Below are 11,208 nucleotides of genomic sequence, written 5' to 3'. Positions count from 1 at the left end.
TAAATGCTACCTCCAATCTAGAAAATACTATAGCAAAACGGTTGGAAATAATACATTTAACGGCTGAATACGTCCTAACAACAAAATAAAGTGACTTCTAATGACTGCCATGTTATTTTGCGAACCTCGTATAAGGTGCCCGGTTTTAGTTATAAACAGACGTTAGCTTCACGTTCATGTCCTACCATGATAACAGCCGAAAACATATTGCTTGTTTTTTACCGGTTTTCATTGGCAACCGAAGTATTTTTATTTTGTAAACAAATTTTCGTCTGCTATTTTTATTCAGTTCAAATCGTTCAGCAACATTTTTGGCATATTAGGTGTACATCACATGGAATACTACGATTGAGAGAACTTGATGTATGTTGACTGAGTACCAGGAGGTTTCTGCTGGCGACGTTGCGGCGTTACCCAGTTCCATATAAAGATTACCAACGTCAAATGAGCAACATTTGACTGGTAATCAAGATTCATTTAATCCATGGCTAACAAGCAACATCACAAGCGAAGTTGTAGCATGCAGTACTAGTAAGTCATCCCGTCAGTGGAGTACCACAGTAACACGGCATGTTTGCCATCAGCATTGAATTCAAACGAATCACGTGGTGTGCCGTTCTCGTTCAAACCCGGGATTCGATCAATAGGGGAGTCCCAGTAAAAAAAACACATTGCAAATCATGCAAGTTCAACATTTTCAAACCAATATACTAAAACAGAAATGCTCAGAGATGCAAAACAAGGATAGATATCACTTTTCACTATACACATCTCTGTTGATACTATCCCTCACATATTCTACTCCCAATTACTCCTGCGTAAAATGAACTAGCCTCTTTTCATGTTGACATTCAGAGTAAAATCATGTGACAGGCTGTTAAAATTGGGTGTTGCATACTCTTTCGCCGGTCTGGAAAATGTATTTAATTAGCTCACATTCAAGCAACAATGCAGATTTCCCAGTGGGAGTGAGACTATTCGACTCTGCCACTAAAAAAATTGGGGTGTTTTTAGCAAAAAACGAATAACCCTGGAATGCACACAACATACTGAATTTCGGAACAAATCGTGCATTACTTACAGTAGCAGAATACCACAGAAATATCAGACGAAACATGAAAACACTATATATTGTAATTCAGCCTGAACCCTCTATATTGCAATTCAAGGAATTAACCCCATATGTGCATCCATTTCCCACCTTGGTATCACCCACCCCTGAAAACACACTCTTAATACCACGCTGAAGCGTTTGGTAATAACAACACGGTTACTTTAGACCTTGATACATCACCCCAGGTTTACAAAAGATCGAAATTGCGAAATAACGTTGCTCAAATTAGTGTTTTAAAACACTAGCAGAAAAGACTACAACTGCCGTTTCGTGGATATTTGCATAGTGTTTATCTTTGGAAGGAATTAAATGATAACATCTTATCTGTATACTCTGTTGTTGACGATTCTGATATAACGGGTGATAAGCTTCCAGTTGCAAACAATGCGTGTTTATCTAACGTCCATTGTCAGCATTATTGTCAGTCGAGACTTCGTCGGAGAAACATGGTCATACAGTACTCATTTCGCCCAACCTTCCGCTTTTACATCGACCGCTTATCGCTTATTTTCCGACCACGCGGTCTTGTCCGACCAGAAACCGACCGCATTTTAATCGCGTTTTTTTTTCGCTCGCTCGCTCATTGAAAACATTGACCGCTCGCCCAAACACTGAAAACTGGCACATGGGTGGTCGAAATGGTGGTTTTGATAGTAAAGTGTGAACATACAACTAGTATTAACTATTATTACATTCTGAACGACACTTCAAATCTAATAGCTGTATTACACTTGTATCGTGAAAGCAACTGAACTGGGACTTCTTGTTACGTGTTTTGGGTGCTTGTTCTAGATGTAATATTTTTATTTTTATTTTAATGAGACAGTTACGTGAAAAAAAGCCTAGGTAGCTCCTTTTGACAGAGCAGAGAAACGAGGAAATGTTAGTGATTAATTCCAAAAATAACGATATCGAATCCACATCGGTCCACGTCTGGTAAAATTTGACATTCAATTTTTAAAATTAAGTCACGATCATTGAATGAGCTCGGTCTATACCGTATACGTACCGCAAAAGTGTTCCCACAAAAAATATTTTCGACTATAAACGGCCACATGCCCTGAAAAAATCGAACAGAGCTTGACATGTATGAATAATTTATTGGGCTTAAATGAAAAACGTGTCAAATTTAGTTATAGCCATAACTATTTGGTGGCCAGTCGATGAACAATTCAAAGTCTTCAGGGCTGAAAATCATCGACGCTACTCTGGTTTACTTTATTTTACAACTTGCAGAGAAAACTGATTCGCGTGAGCTCTAATGTATCTTAGCCTAGTATTTTCTTTTTGAACTAAGGTCAAATTCCATCAGTTTGTCAAAATATATGTTTTTCAGCGAATAATTTTGAAGCCTGTCACAGCACAAACAACTATGTGAATCGACGCCGGTGATTGGATTGTACGACGACCCTTCAGATAGAGTCAAATATGCTTTGTTACAACATCATTGATTGGCTGAGAGTCACCTGATCGGAGCACGAACTGGGTCACAGAACCATATTTGTCCGTATTATCAACAGGACTTTGCAAAATAACCACACCCACATTTTCAATCATTTTTAGCGCGGAAGTTGCCAACAAATGTAAAAAAAATCGTGAATTTCATGGATTCGAATAAAATAAAGCAAGCGATTGATAAGGATGATTATTAATATTTTCCCCGATGCTCTTCGAATTTTTATTTTTTTTATTTCAAGGTAAGAAATGGCTAGCTGAAGTTGCATCGTCTTCAATGCGGTTGTTTCACCGCGAACAACTCTAGCTCTGTTTTGGGCATGGTTTAGTTTTGCGATGTAAAATAAAATAAAATATATATTAAAATAATAATACTTGATTAATTATTTGGGCTTTCAGCCCACAAATTACGGACATGATCTCCATGAATTACGGTCAATGTTTGTCTTCTCTCGGCTGATTGTCACGGTGTTGATCGACGCCCTTCCTAAACTCAGTATGGAGAAACCAACGGGGATCGACATTCCAAACAAACAATCGAAATTATCAACGAAAGACGAGATTTTTCTAGATATTTACAAACATACTGTCATGACAAACATATGTAAAATTAACAAATACACAAAGAGGTGTAATATTAGGTTTTATTTTAGGCTTAGAAATATTTTCTTTCACTCAGCCCATGCATGTAACTGCCATTTAGCTTTACGGTCCTTCAGCATCGGGGGAAAACAACAATAATTTTACAAAACACATTGCGAAGACTCAACAATCAGGAAAGAAACCCCAGACAACCCTGTATTCTTTGTTCTCCATTGTGACGTCCAGTTTCAATTTTTAGTGAGTGATTACTAAACTTGGTTATAATTTCACGGAGTTCTTTATTTTTAATTTCTAGTAGGTAGTTTTCCATTTCTATATCTTTATTAAAGGTTCTGTAGGTTCTTAATTTGTCACGGTTCTTTTCATTTATTTTATTTCTATTGTCAGTATGTAATTCATTTGTCCAGAATAATGAAAAATTTGAATGTTGTTATCAATTTGTTTTAATTTTGTTGGTTTAATTATTTCTCTTGAGTTTATTAGATCAATTTGATTTGTTTCGTTTAATATAGATTTCATTTACGCTACCAACGGTGTCGTCAAAGAGGCCGAGAGAAGGGTTGTGCTAACAAACCAAAACAAAACAAACAACGCCGTTGATGATAAATCTTCGTCATTTTTAATGATGTTTTCAATCCTCAGCTGTACACTATGTCAAATAACACAGGCTACACGTACTAATACAATAAGTTGACTACATTTGGCTGATACACTTAGAACAAAGCAGTATATATGCCATCATTAACTTGGAGAATACAAAACTAATGAACCAAACTAGGAAAGTACAGTGTCGTGTTGCCGTCTCAATCCCGTTCGAACCCCACATTTTACTCACTGAGCGAACACTATTACAAGACAAATGGACCTATTCAAGACCACCAAATCCTTCAGAGAGTGACTACCATTACATTATTGTTTCAATGTTGCTTTAATATTTAACATCAGCTGCTTGAACGCGACCTTCATTACACCATCGCGGAATCGCCGAATAAAAGCTTGCCCATTTATAACAACCTGTTTTGATTGGCAGCTGTTGAGCTGAGACGGCGTAACTTCACGATTGACATTTAAAGCTCGTTTCCACCTAAATGCTCATTACTATGCAATTTCGACCGAGTCTGATAGTTACCTCACTGAGTCAAGTGATTTAAACAATGATAATTATTTGAAAAAAATACTGTTTGTTTTATTATGTTCTAATCTACGATCACATATCTAATCACTTCCAAAATTTAGGGGGTTCGACCGAACCCCCCCGACCCCCCCCCCAAACTACGGGCATGCAAACAGTAAGTTCTCCAAATCCTAGTATTCTATGTGATGTACATCTAACATGCCAAAAATGCTGGTGAACGATTTGAACCTGACAAAAATACTTGAGGGGGGTAAAAGAAAAGTTATATAACATTTTATTATTTAATAATTTCTTAAAATACATAAGTTTGTCCAACTCCCTGTGATACAACACCTCAGACATAGCTCATTGTACTCGGCTTGAGTGTGGGCAAAAAGTTACTATTTGAATTTTTGATATCTTTTTTCATTAATGAGAAAGTTGACCCCGAAGTTAGAGTAACTGTTCAACAGGAATGGCTTTTTAACTCTTCTGTGTTTTTTTTTTGGCTTGGCTAATTTTGTTCATACTTGACAGGCAGGTCGTACCATCACTAATTGGAAAAAACAATCCTGACCCACCGCTACCATGGCAACAGCCAAAATCTGTTTTTTGAATACTTTCGCCAAATTTATTGCCTCCTACCAGTCTTGTAATAGCAGTGCCCAAATGATCATGCCTTTTATTCTGACTACGTTGCGCACTGGTAAGAGATCACTGGCGCCGACATTGTTACCACTGTCAACGTAATCCCAACGCAACTTTGAACTTTGAATAAAATGTAAATGCTACCTCCAATCTAGAAAATACTATAGCAAAACGGTTGGAAATAATACATTTAACGGCTGAATACGTCCTAACAACAAAATAAAGTGACTTCTAATGACTGCCATGTTATTTTGCGAACCTCGTATAAGGTGCCCGGTTTTAGTTATAAACAGACGTTAGCTTCACGTTCATGTCCTACCATGATAACAGCCGAAAACATATTGCTTGTTTTTTACCGGTTTTCATTGGCAACCGAAGTATTTTTATTTTGTAAACAAATTTTCGTCTGCTATTTTTATTCAGTTCAAATCGTTCAGCAACATTTTTGGCATATTAGGTGTACATCACATGGAATACTACGATTGAGAGAACTTGATGTATGTTGACTGAGTACCAGGAGGTTTCTGCTGGCGACGTTGCGGCGTTACCCAGTTCCATATAAAGATTACCAACGTCAAATGAGCAACATTTGACTGGTAATCAAGATTCATTTAATCCATGGCTAACAAGCAACATCACAAGCGAAGTTGTAGCATGCAGTACTAGTAAGTCATCCCGTCAGTGGAGTACCACAGTAACACGGCATGTTTGCCATCAGCATTGAATTCAAACGAATCACGTGGTGTGCCGTTCTCGTTCAAACCCGGGATTCGATCAATAGGGGAGTCCCAGTAAAAAAAACACATTGCAAATCATGCAAGTTCAACATTTTCAAACCAATATACTAAAACAGAAATGCTCAGAGATGCAAAACAAAGATAGATATCACTTTTCACTATACACATCTCTGTTGATACTATCCCTCACATATTCTACTCCCAATTACTCCTGCGTAAAATGAACTAGCCTCTTTTCATGTTGACATTCAGAGTAAAATCATGTGACAGGCTGTTAAAATTGGGTGTTGCATACTCTTTCGCCGGTCTGGAAAATGTATTTAATTAGCTCACATTCAAGCAACAATGCAGATTTCCCAGTGGGAGTGAGACTATTCGACTCTGCCACTAAAAAAATTGGGGTGTTTTTAGCAAAAAACGAATAACCCTGGAATGCACACAACATACTGAATTTCGGAACAAATCGTGCATTACTTACAGTAGCAGAATACCACAGAAATATCAGACGAAACATGAAAACACTATATATTGTAATTCAGCCTGAACCCTCTATATTGCAATTCAAGGAATTAACCCCATATGTGCATCCATTTCCCACCTTGGTATCACCCACCCCTGAAAACACACTCTTAATACCACGCTGAAGCGTTTGGTAATAACAACACGGTTACTTTAGACCTTGATACATCACCCCAGGTTTACAAAAGATCGAAATTGCGAAATAACGTTGCTCAAATTAGTGTTTTAAAACACTAGCAGAAAAGACTACAACTGCCGTTTCGTGGATATTTGCATAGTGTTTATCTTTGGAAGGAATTAAATGATAACATCTTATCTGTATACTCTGTTGTTGACGATTCTGATATAACGGGTGATAAGCTTCCAGTTGCAAACAATGCGTGTTTATCTAACGTCCATTGTCAGCATTATTGTCAGTCGAGACTTCGTCGGAGAAACATGGTCATACAGTACTCATTTCGCCCAACCTTCCGCTTTTACATCGACCGCTTATCGCTTATTTTCCGACCACGCGGTCTTGTCCGACCAGAAACCGACCGCATTTTAATCGCGTTTTTTTTTCGCTCGCTCGCTCATTGAAAACATTGACCGCTCGCCCAAACACTGAAAACTGGCACATGGGTGGTCGAAATGGTGGTTTTGATAGTAAAGTGTGAACATACAACTAGTATTAACTATTATTACATTCTGAACGACACTTCAAATCTAATAGCTGTATTACACTTGTATCGTGAAAGCAACTGAACTGGGACTTCTTGTTACGTGTTTTGGGTGCTTGTTCTAGATGTAATATTTTTATTTTTATTTTAATGAGACAGTTACGTGAAAAAAAGCCTAGGTAGCTCCTTTTGACAGAGCAGAGAAACGAGGAAATGTTAGTGATTAATTCCAAAAATAACGATATCGAATCCACATCGGTCCACGTCTGGTAAAATTTGACATTCAATTTTTAAAATTAAGTCACGATCATTGAATGAGCTCGGTCTATACCGTATACGTACCGCAAAAGTGTTCCCACAAAAAATATTTTCGACTATAAACGGCCACATGCCCTGAAAAAATCGAACAGAGCTTGACATGTATGAATAATTTATTGGGCTTAAATGAAAAACGTGTCAAATTTAGTTATAGCCATAACTATTTGGTGGCCAGTCGATGAACAATTCAAAGTCTTCAGGGCTGAAAATCATCGACGCTACTCTGGTTTACTTTATTTTACAACTTGCAGAGAAAACTGATTCGCGTGAGCTCTAATGTATCTTAGCCTAGTATTTTCTTTTTGAACTAAGGTCAAATTCCATCAGTTTGTCAAAATATATGTTTTTCAGCGAATAATTTTGAAGCCTGTCACAGCACAAACAACTATGTGAATCGACGCCGGTGATTGGATTGTACGACGACCCTTCAGATAGAGTCAAATATGCTTTGTTACAACATCATTGATTGGCTGAGAGTCACCTGATCGGAGCACGAACTGGGTCACAGAACCATATTTGTCCGTATTATCAACAGGACTTTGCAAAATAACCACACCCACATTTTCAATCATTTTTAGCGCGGAAGTTGCCAACAAATGTAAAAAAAATCGTGAATTTCATGGATTCGAATAAAATAAAGCAAGCGATTGATAAGGATGATTATTAATATTTTCCCCGATGCTCTTCGAATTTTTATTTTTTTTATTTCAAGGTAAGAAATGGCTAGCTGAAGTTGCATCGTCTTCAATGCGGTTGTTTCACCGCGAACAACTCTAGCTCTGTTTTGGGCATGGTTTAGTTTTGCGATGTAAAATAAAATAAAATATATATTAAAATAATAATACTTGATTAATTATTTGGGCTTTCAGCCCACAAATTACGGACATGATCTCCATGAATTACGGTCAATGTTTGTCTTCTCTCGGCTGATTGTCACGGTGTTGATCGACGCCCTTCCTAAACTCAGTATGGAGAAACCAACGGGGATCGACATTCCAAACAAACAATCGAAATTATCAACGAAAGACGAGATTTTTCTAGATATTTACAAACATACTGTCATGACAAACATATGTAAAATTAACAAATACACAAAGAGGTGTAATATTAGGTTTTATTTTAGGCTTAGAAATATTTTCTTTCACTCAGCCCATGCATGTAACTGCCATTTAGCTTTACGGTCCTTCAGCATCGGGGGAAAACAACAATAATTTTACAAAACACATTGCGAAGACTCAACAATCAGGAAAGAAACCCCAGACAACCCTGTATTCTTTGTTCTCCATTGTGACGTCCAGTTTCAATTTTTAGTGAGTGATTACTAAACTTGGTTATAATTTCACGGAGTTCTTTATTTTTAATTTCTAGTAGGTAGTTTTCCATTTCTATATCTTTATTAAAGGTTCTGTAGGTTCTTAATTTGTCACGGTTCTTTTCATTTATTTTATTTCTATTGTCAGTATGTAATTCATTTGTCCAGAATAATGAAAAATTTGAATGTTGTTATCGATTTGTTTTAATTTTGTTGGTTTAATTATTTCTCTTGAGTTTATTAGATCAATTTGATTTGTTTCGTTTAATATAGATTTCATTTACGCTACCAACGGTGTCGTCAAAGAGGCCGAGAGAAGGGTTGTGCTAACAAACCAAAACAAAACAAACAACGCCGTTGATGATGAACAAGCACGTAGTTTAGGAACATACCACAGAGGACGCAGTTTATCAGGAGGGTGATCTCTTGCAAGCTGTCGTCTCGGAGAATGATGAAAACTCACATCCACTGCAGGAATTTATCCAGGGTGACCGCGTGCGGCGCTTTACAACAGCCTTATAGATGACGAACTTTTGAGTTACAAGCCGGCGGTTGACACGAGATACCGATCGCAAAGTTCAGTGTTGAGTGTAAATATGTATGAATGAAAAAAATTAACACAATGTTTTGTCCTTGTGGTCACGTAGTATGCTGCCTTACGTGTGGCGGACAGTGCTCTGAGTGTCCCGTATGTAGAATGAACAACTACAGAATACAGTTGCAAGAAACATAGATCCACTCGTCATAGACAAAACTATTCAGATCATCGATTTATTATTGCTGGTATGATTTCATTAGAGAAAACTAGATTCTTCTTGCCATTAGTGAAGAACAAAAATAAAATTTACTACTCTTTTCGGGAGAAAAAAAATCATTGATGCGTAGGCCGGGAATCGAACCCGGGACTAAAGCTTGGAAGGCTTCAATGCTAACCACTACACCACCTACGCGGCCTGTTGCAGGCAGGCTAAATTAAGAACTAGAGTTGTATTGTCTACATGATGATTGATAGTATGGTACGGTATGGTGCTATATTTCATTTGGAACGTACACAAACATAAGTAAGGCAATGTCCAAAAAAGCAAAAGACATTACTGCGAGACTAAAATAGATCTAAAATAGAAAAAAACAAACAAAGCAAAATCGGAAAGGATAAACTTGTCACAACTGGAGAGAATTTCAATGAATAGATCATCATCATCATGATTATTTAACATTTGAAAATAAAAAGAGCTGAGAGGAATTTCTGTCTACATTCCTTGATAATGCTATATTGACAATAAATAGGTAATGTTTTTCATCTTCAATCTTTTTAAAATCATGTATTTTACATAGTATTTCTTCTCTTCATTCCTATTTTTGTTGTATTATTCTAATTTATTGTATATCTGTATATCTTTTTGCCACGTGTTCTGGTACACATTCCTTATTCTTTCTCTGAAAAGAACATTTGAATTTTTAGTTTCAAGGTCAGTAGAACTAAACTGAGTAATTTCCGATAATTCATCAATGATACTAATCCAGGGATCATTCTGACACAAACTTTTTTCTACAAAAGCAGCATTAAGGATACTATTTGTTGACCGTGACAATGAATTCCGATAAATTTCATCACCAAACTACAAATGTCAACCATGAGAGGATACCGACCTAATTCACCACGACAAAGCACTGTTAGAAGACTTTTTATGAAGAACCGAGACTCTCTTACAGAATTTTATGTGGAAGTTTTCAGGTAACAACTTGTCAGAAAACAATTTTGAAGTAAATTTATCATTTTCTATAACTGATTTATTTTTGCCTGAACCATTAAATATATTAACGTGAGACAATTTCCCATATATCCACCCATACAGTAAAGTGCGTTTGACCACAGAGTCAAAAGACAGTGTTTAATATGGGACCGATGTGACATAAGTAACGTGAAATTCGAACGCATGCCACTATGCGACGACCGCCGCACTTCAAGTTTAGCAAAATTAATTCATGAATTACTCTGGTCTCATTGCGGTATTTATAGTCAACTTACCAATCATTTAAAGCGGGGGAGTCGTCACCTGCGAATGCGCCAAACGGCAATGATAGTGTGTCATTGTTTACAAACAAGCGTCTAACCATGAGACTTTGCGTTTTTAGCGTGTGTTGTTATTGTCGCTTGGGACTCAATTTCCGCGCGTGCGCAGGTGACAACCCCTCCGCTTTAACAGATAGCCCGTGAGCCAAAATGCTTTACGCCACAAATGAAGGTGACACATGCTATGAGTGATTTTATTATAATAATTTTGTGTACTAGTACATCATAAGCGTCGTAAGCAGCTTGATGTCATAGTGTTCTGTTTTCTGCAATTAAGAGAAAATATATACTTCAAGTTCATTCATTACTCATTTACGTTTAGGTTAGTTGAACATGTGATTGTTTGGCTAAAAATAACATAATTTTGTTGGATGGACTTACAAATAATTTTGCAATTTGAACTCTATTATTTGTCTTTCCATCAAGTTAGAATAAATTGTTTATGCATATTCGAGAATTGGGGTAAATATATCTTTTTTAACCAAACATGCACAAAATTAATTTTTTATTCATAAAAAAAAAAACGCCGCTGCCATCATCATATTCGTGATCTTTACAAAAAATATTATATATAACTTATTGGTAAATGCGTGGCGCGAAAACAAATTGAAAACAAAAACTCAAGTGATGTCCGACGATAAATGTATTGAGTTTC

The 11,208-nt window shown here is 36.8% G+C and overlaps 1 non-coding gene across 1 annotated transcript; it reads right to left on the bottom strand.

Moving 5' to 3' along the window:
• Nucleotides 1–9,357: 9,357 nt before the first annotated feature.
• Nucleotides 9,358–9,429, bottom strand: TRNAG-UCC (transfer RNA glycine (anticodon UCC)). Its single transcript has one exon. It is a non-coding gene; the product is annotated as a tRNA-Gly (tRNA).
• Between the last annotated feature and the right edge of the window lie 1,779 nt (nt 9,430–11,208).

This window comes from Saccoglossus kowalevskii, chromosome 6 (assembly GCF_978046115.1).
Source record: "Saccoglossus kowalevskii chromosome 6, keSacKowa6.1, whole genome shotgun sequence".
In the NCBI taxonomy this organism is placed as follows: Eukaryota; Metazoa; Hemichordata; class Enteropneusta; family Harrimaniidae; genus Saccoglossus; species Saccoglossus kowalevskii.
Note: the sequence above shows the minus strand (reverse complement) of the source record. Positions and strands in the feature narration are given on the sequence as shown.